Raw genomic sequence first — 8,465 nt, forward strand, 5'->3', positions numbered from 1 at the left:
AGGAAGACCAGGATCGGATAGAGTGTTGGATATTCGTGGCTTTGTTGATGCAAACTGGGCTGGAGATCTGGATCAGAGAAGATCTACAAGTGGGTATGTGTTTAACCTATTTGGAGGTGCAGTTAGTTGGATGAGTAAGAAACAATCTGTAGTGGCACTATCAACTACAGAGGCAGAATACATGGAAACCACTCATGCAAGCAAGGAAGTAGTTTGGTTGCAGAGATTGTGTTCAAGTATGGGGTTAGTACAGGAAGCTATAAGGATAGACTGTGATCGCCAAAGTGAAATTTTCTTGGCAAAGAACCCTGCATATCATTCAAAGAAAAAGCACATTGATGTTCAGTATCACTTTGTGAGGGATATGATAGAAGACAAAAAGGTGTTGCTGGTAAAGGTGGACAATTTGAAGAATACTGCAGATGCATTGACAAAATCTATGAGCTCTGAGAAGTTCTCTTGGTGTAGAGAAACAATGGGCATTTCAGGGCTGGGAAAATGACTAAGCTCTCTTGTGGCCCCCTGTGGAAATAAAACAACAGGTGGGAGAATGTTGGGTTGTGTTATATTCTTTCCATGTAGTTAACAAGGGGTTTGAAGGGCACCTGTAACCCCACTTTATGGGGTCCGGGGCAGCGCCTTGGAAAATTTTGGTTTTGGACCCTATGTTAGGTTGGGCGAACCCACCTATGGTTTTGTGCATGATTCTCGCACATGTTTTTTTGGACGCGATGGTTTTTCGGTCCATGGTATTGGACACGATGGTTTTCGGTCCATCGTATTGGATGCTTCGGCATGTATAAATATGTATTGTAACATTGAACGGAACATAATGAAAAATCAAGCTTGTAGTCCCAGTTTTGGGATTCAGGGGAAAATCTCTGTGTATATGTGTTTTATGTGTTCTGCTCTCGCATTATTTATTTTCTGTGTTTTAGAATTCGTATGCAGGTAATTTCTGTACGGGGTTAAAACCTACAAGAAGTCTTGGATTTGGATGTTGATTGTTGACTAAGTCCTTGCTTGGATCTAGATAAGTATGAAAAAATTTGGAAATCTATAGAACCATATATCTAGAACTTTTAATAAAGGGGATTAATGGAAATTTCTAGATCTAGATGTGAGCTAGCAGACCGATGTAACTAGATGCAGATGTGACTGTATGTGTTGGTGACACATGGGCAGATGACTACCATGTGTTAGTCACATCTTAGATGATGTGGAATTGTATGGTGGTGACATGTGGGAAATGACAACTAAGTGTCTATCACATGTCAACATGTATTGATGCTAATCAAGCTCTAAGAGGGGTAAATATTTTGAGGGCCATAATTTAGAATCTGATGGATTTTATACCATTGGAAAGCTCTTGACAAGCATAAGAAGATGATGATCTCAAATATAGGTTTCAGGTGGTTGAAAGAAAAAGAATTTTCATAGCCCCACTTCCTTAAGATGACCTAGGAAGTTGTGTATGTATGCTCCATCCCCTCATAAAAGCCTTGATGAGACTATGTGATGTTACACTCAGGGTACTATTTTTCCCTTGGAACTCTGGAGTTGTAATGGATTTTTTGAAAGGAACATAAAATCCAATACATAAAATGTGTGGCTTCTCTGGAGCATTTGAAGTACCACATATATGCGATACTAGCACATGCTTGAGACAAAAATCAGAACTCTATGACCATGAATAACTTCATCATTAGACAACCCTCCAACATTAAGGCACATAAAATGAGCTTTCAAGACTAGCCATCTCTTCTTATATATCATTTGATACTTATGGTAGTTTCCACTATTATGAAAACTTCTTGTTATTCAACAAATAAATGCACACAATATTCACCTACATACACAACACCTCCATGCACTATTACTAATTTGAAAAATACATAAATGTATATTATTCACCATATTCCAACTATTTTTCATATTTGTGCTTCTAGATGTTCCCTTGATCCTTTTTATTTTTTGTAATTGAGTTGGTTCACATGAATTCCTTTCCTATTAAATACAAATTCTAATTTAAATTCACTTTGTTTATTTTATTTTAAACCTTTAAGTACTTTTCTAATTATAGAGGCGAGTGTAATATCACTTTTTCCATAAAATATTCATAAGTCTACATGGGAAATATGCCATTTTCCTTTCATTGTTCCCAAAATAATTATATAATTCAAAGGACTATTTTCTCCCAAAGTATACACTTATACATTAAAGTCGATACAAAGGGTGAGATTAAATTAGCTAAGAACCTTCAAGTATTGAGTACAAATAACTAGGCACATGTTCACTCTAACTATTCAAGTACCCAATGTGTGGAGCTAAGCATGATCATGGCGATTCAAGGGTAAATATAACAATACTAAGGGTAATACAAAGTGAACACATGTCCTTTAAGTATCATAGTGTCACAATTGAGACCTAGTTAATCCATCCCATTTACCTTTAGTGAGAGACTAATAATCAACAAAGAACAATGATTAATGCTTTCTTGTTCATCCCTCAATATAACCTCATGAGTCGTGGAATTCACTCCCTACCCTATTGAAAATGTGTAACCACTAAAAAGGAACATATATTTTCAACCTAATACATGGAAGGGAGGCTAGTAGGAAAGAATATTTAACTTAAACCGCCTCTCCCTAATGGTACTCATGCCAATACTTTTCATAAAACCATTTTCCGATGTGTAAGCTTAATTGACAAATATTATTTGTGTCTATGCACACCCATATAGAGACAAACACATGAAATAATATTGTCCAACAATCATGAATACATAACAAGAAATAATCTATACAAGGTATTCATCAATATCTCAACCCTATCCCGTGTCCACATATCTTGACTCAATTTGGAGTCCATATGTATTTGTTTTTCTTCCTATCATACTTTAAAAACCATTATTAACACAACAAAATATAGTGATTTCCATCATATAAACATGTATTCATTTTTAGTATCCCCTCGCATCAATTATTGCTAAAATTTCATAAAATTAATATTACTCTTAAAGACACATACATGACATCATGATATTACTAAAATTACTTATAAGCCACATTAAATCATCACAACATATATCATATTCCAATAATCTAATACAATTGCAAGGATATCAAAACATAAGCCACCCTCGCTCACAAAAAGCCATTATAAAAACCAATCAAATTAAAAATCTAAATCACATCATTAAAAAATGCATCTATTAAACAATTTAAACATTCTCATAACCCAAATTCCCTCAAATAATAACAATAATGTCAAAGAATAAGACATCATTACAATTTGGTATATCCCTCCACTAGATCATGATTACAAATGGATATATGGTTAAGTAATCTAATATCCTCAAATATATTATTACGTTAGCTCAAGAGTGGGTAGCAATCATATCGAACCTCATAATTTATTTCTCAATAACCTATTCTAGTGTTCAAGGCTAATGTTTCCACATGGTCATATGCTTGTGATTAGAGGCACTTTCAACAATTAATTATGAAGAAGGTTTGTAATTTCATGCTCAATGTAGATCCAATATGTATTAAAGTAACTAACACACATCCACTCATCTTGATGAAGGAGATGGCTTGGGGGGGTCAATATTAGATGCAATTTTCACCACTTGAGGGAATAAAATTACCAATCTATTTTCACCAAAAAATAATTGTGTATGTACAGGGAAAACATCATGAGATGCTTCCCACTTCCACAAAATATGGTTGATTTATTGCATGGTCAATGGGATAAAATTACCAATCTATTTTCCCCAAAAAAAATTATGTGCAGGAAAACATCATGAGATGCTTCTCTCTTCCACAAAATATGTGGTTGATTCACCCAAAGAGGTCTTCAATTAGTGAACTTGTGACATAGAATGCACATTCATAGAATATTAAAGAACACCCAAAATTTCACTTGTTATTGATAAATATTTAGCAAAATCTTAGATCTCTCAATTTTATAGGAACTCACATTACTTTAATAACCAATACCAATTGAAGTGCCCCTTAGATGTCTCATGTCACTAATATTAAAAAAATATAAAAAATAATTAAATTAAAATTATTGATTATAAAAAAAATTGTCTAACATGTATACATTTAAAAAAATATGTTACAAAATTCTTAACCATGAAAATTTAATATCATTTTACCATAAAAATTATTAATTTATTAAATTATCATAAGCCAAAATCATAAAGTACTACAATTTAAAAATACTACACATTCATAAAATAATAATTAATTTGATATAATTTACATTTTTCATATAAATATAAATTTGCAATATATTTTGTCCATATAATCCACACTGAAATTTTTGAATAAGATTTTATTTAACAATATTCAAGGAAATTGGAAAACCATTATAAAGAGTATTTTTTGAATTTATCCTTAAAGGTTGAAAATTAAAAATAAAGTTGACAATTAAACATATCTCCAACATTCAATGTGCAACTGTAACTTCAATATATACTCACCTATAAATATCCACTTATTAAAATAATCACTTTATTATTGTTCATTTTCAAAATAATATGAAATAGATAATAAATATAATAAATATCCACTTGGTTTATTATTATTCATTTTCAAAATAATATAGAATAGATAATAAAAACTGAAAATATATTTTAATGTAAAATTATAATAAATCTAGTTTATCTCGAACACCTTTATTATGAAAATAAATAGTTTTATTTTTTATTTTTAGGGACTTCTCCTTATCAATTTCAAATAATCAATTTAAATTAAGCTGAGTGGCTCTCTTTTCATAATGGACTTAGATATTTTCATAATGGACTTGGAGATTCTAGGTTTCTGTTCTCCATTTTTTTGACATTTCACTATCAGCATCTCTTCCTATGATAAATTTTGATATCATATGTTTTTCTCTCCTTTTTTAATATTTTACCATCAACATGATGAACTTAAAAAATCATATGTTTTTTAACTTATCTATGATAAAGATATTTGATGAACTATTATTATTATGGAAATATAATGCAATGACCATTACAACAGGTTAAAAATTCCAGCCATTGAAACGAATCAAGCACACATATAGAGGTTGCAACACACAGCACATCAATTATCCACATCTGATCTCGTAAATTATCTTAGCATAAATATCGAATAATGTAACTATTTCAACTATTTTGGTAACGTTGCAGAGAACATAAAACCAATACCAAGAAATACTACAAAATATCTCCATGGCCTGCTGGGTGGCCGGCCATGTCCAGTGCTACAAGATTGAAATCAGTACATAGTCAATGGAGCGTGTTGCGCCTACCAGAAGGCATAATAGGTAAATATAAATATAGCCACAGATTGATTGATTAATTGCCAAAGTAATTGAATTGCCCTGTCGCCATGCCAACGCTTGCAGTTGCTGCAGTCATAGCTTCCAGAGTGATTTTAAGCCCACATGTTTTGTTCCTGCATGCATAGAATAAACTGAAAAATCTTCAGACGCCATAGCGAATCAATGAGCCAGAGAAATAGAGTAACACAAACTGAAAAAAATAGAGTAACACAGATTGTTTGCAGTGAGATATACCTAATCGTTGGATAACATCATGAGCTTCGGCTTCATTGGTGGGTTGAAACCGCCTCAGCCCCTACTCCTCACCGCAGAGAAGGGTTTTATAAAGGTGGATCAGGCCAACCATAGCGCCAAAGCTTTGCGGGCGTAAATGGAGCCGCGGAAGATACCACCAGCATATACTCGCTCTCTCAACTTTTCCTTGTGTTTTTGCAGAATCTTGGAGTATATCTGTATGGTGTAATTAATTTTTTTCATTTTTCTTTTCTGGCATCCAATTTAGTTATTGCATTTGAGATTATATTAGTTTAGGTTTCCAAGCGCCTCCCCTAGTAACATTCTGGTTTGTGAATATGCTCGGCCGCTAAATGATACAAAAGTAAAAAAACACGTAAGCAGCCACTACAGCTAATAACCCACTTAAATTCTCTGGACTCCACAGGCATCACGTGCCACGTTCGTTTAAAGTGCTCCCTACTCACATGGAAGAAGGGAGTTCATTTGCCTATGGAGGCAATGAAAGTGTATATCCGTCTCATACATCTAAAAGCTATAGAATATGCACCGAATATATCTCGATGGGTTATTTTCACTTCTAAACCCGTTTTTTAAATTAGTTTAAAGTTTATTCATTTTCTTAATAATTCAATTCATATACATCAATTCATATACAAAGTTCAGAAGTCAATCTTTACTAGGAAATACGTGTTTTCCCATGGCAATTTGGATTCAACTTTTTCCCTTTTTTGGGAAGCCTTCGTTGTGAAGTATACAGGTCCACTTCACGAAACAAGTGACAGATATAACTGACGTGAATATAAAACGTAACATTGCCTATCAGAAGAAACAAGTGTTACTTAGTAGCTAGTACTTGTCGCTTAGTTTAAATATAGGGAAATTGGAATTTTGGATCACTGAAAAGTGAAACTGTTATGAAACTATATAACTTTAATTATGATAGGTTTAAGTTAGCCAATCAATTTTTTACCAACAACTAAATTAATATATCCATTGACTCAATTTTTGGGAAAATAATATATCCATTGACCTTGAAATTGTGGCATTCTAGGTGAATTTGTTTTGTGCTCATTGTTGTAATTAATATAAATTGAGCAAAAGTCAAAATCTTTATGGATTTTGTTGAGATTCTAAATTTATTATTTCTCTATCATTTAAAAAAAGTAATTTAGTAATAGTATTTAGAAAATAATAATAACAATGTTTATTGAATAATTTATATTTATATTTTGAATTAAATTATTTAAATAAATCTATTCAATATATTTACAAATCTCAAAGCACTTATACAATTTTAATAATTAAAAAATTTATTTAATATTTTATTATTAAATTTAAAATTAAAAAAAATATCCACATACAATCTTCATATATTCACACTTATTTTTTTTTATTATACTGTAAAGTATAAACAAAATATAATGTAACAAAGTAAAACAACATGAAATGCAACAAATATGACATTTTAGTGCTATACATGTGCATGAATGCTATTTGCATAGAATTTAGTTGATTCCACCTTATCTCTTACCTAGTTTTTTCTATAATGTACACATGTGAAAATAAGATTTAAACTAACATTCATTCATATGTAAATTGAATCTCAATAAATATTAATAGACATTATTGTTTAATTAACATTTGTAAATATAAACATATATATAGCCCCAAGGGATAGCTCAAATGGTCGAGTTCCCGTTGCTAAAGCACTTTCCCAGTTTGGGAGGTCACGGGGTCAAATCTCCTCGACGCCCTCGGGGTTAGGCCTGTTAAGATTGGCCGACGGGCAGATCCCTTCGGGTGGATTTGCCCCGATATTTTCCTGTGGATGTAGCGGCCACTCAGTGACCGTGAACCACAGCTTAAAATAAAAATAAAAATATAAACATATATGTTAATAAATTGAATTGCATTAGAAACTTTAAACTCAATGCGAAAACAAACCTACATGTGTCACATTCTTTGATATGTGATTCATATTCATATATATGTATATTAAATAAAACCCACACTGAAATTACATTAGGAATATTATATTGTAAATATACTATTAAATAAACATGACATTTTACTATATAGCAATATATAACAAATATAAAACAAGCTTGTTGCACATGAATTAAAAAAAATACTCATTTATTATGTATGTTATTGTAAATAAATCTTATACAATACACTATTGTTAAATAACTTAAATATCATAAAACTATTCAAGGCTTGCCTTGTATGGGGTACAATATAAGATTTTCAAGCAAAGGAATACCATTCGACGTTAAAATTTAATACTTTTTTTTTATATAAATTGTCATTGCTAGGTGAAAACTATTTTGTGTTAATACCGCAAGAAAAAATCTTACTTATCCTTTGAAAACCTAAAGGTTGTCTCTTGCAAAATTTGAATATTTCTAAGTACATGGACTATATTATAATTGTTTTGTTTAAATTGCTATCCCCAGTTCTATTTTTTATTGGTTTCTCTACTCCGTTCATGTTATTATTCTGACTTTGTTGAAATTGTAGGTTATTTAAGGTAATTATAATTTCCAGATGATAATTGAGTTTTTTCTTACAAAACCTTTTCCAAAGGGCCTAAGCCAATGAAGTGGGCCTAAGAAGATGAAGCGGCCACACATGTATTGAAAGAGAAGGCACCAAGATGGCATGAGTAGTGACAACATTGGTGTCTGAATTATGTTCAAAATATGGGTTTCCAATGCAAATATTGCAAAAATCTGTTGAGAGAGGTATTCACAAGGTCAATATGACTTGGTCGAAGTTGGGTCAGCCTAGAGAGACGTCAGACATGACAAAAAATCAGTAATTGTTTTCTAAAGCAACTAGCAATTGAATTTCGAAATATTCCGGAGACAAAAACCCCAACGCCGACACAA

General features: G+C 31.9%; 1 long non-coding RNA gene across 1 annotated transcript; it reads right to left on the bottom strand.

The window, feature by feature from the left end:
• Positions 1–5,100: 5,100 nt before the first annotated feature.
• LOC149190970 (uncharacterized) lies at positions 5,101–5,694 on the bottom strand. The gene is made up of 2 exons (XR_016256538.1): positions 5,572–5,694; positions 5,101–5,450 (listed from the first exon to the last, which is right to left on the bottom strand). It is a non-coding gene; the product is annotated as an uncharacterized LOC149190970 (long non-coding RNA).
• Between the last annotated feature and the right edge of the window lie 2,771 nt (positions 5,695–8,465).

The sequence above is a fragment of the Pinus tabuliformis genome, chromosome 3_1 (genome assembly GCF_031772625.1).
Source record: "Pinus tabuliformis cultivar Carrire ecotype Pingquan chromosome 3_1, CPIR1, whole genome shotgun sequence".
NCBI classification, from domain to species: Eukaryota; Viridiplantae; Streptophyta; class Pinopsida; order Pinales; family Pinaceae; genus Pinus; species Pinus tabuliformis.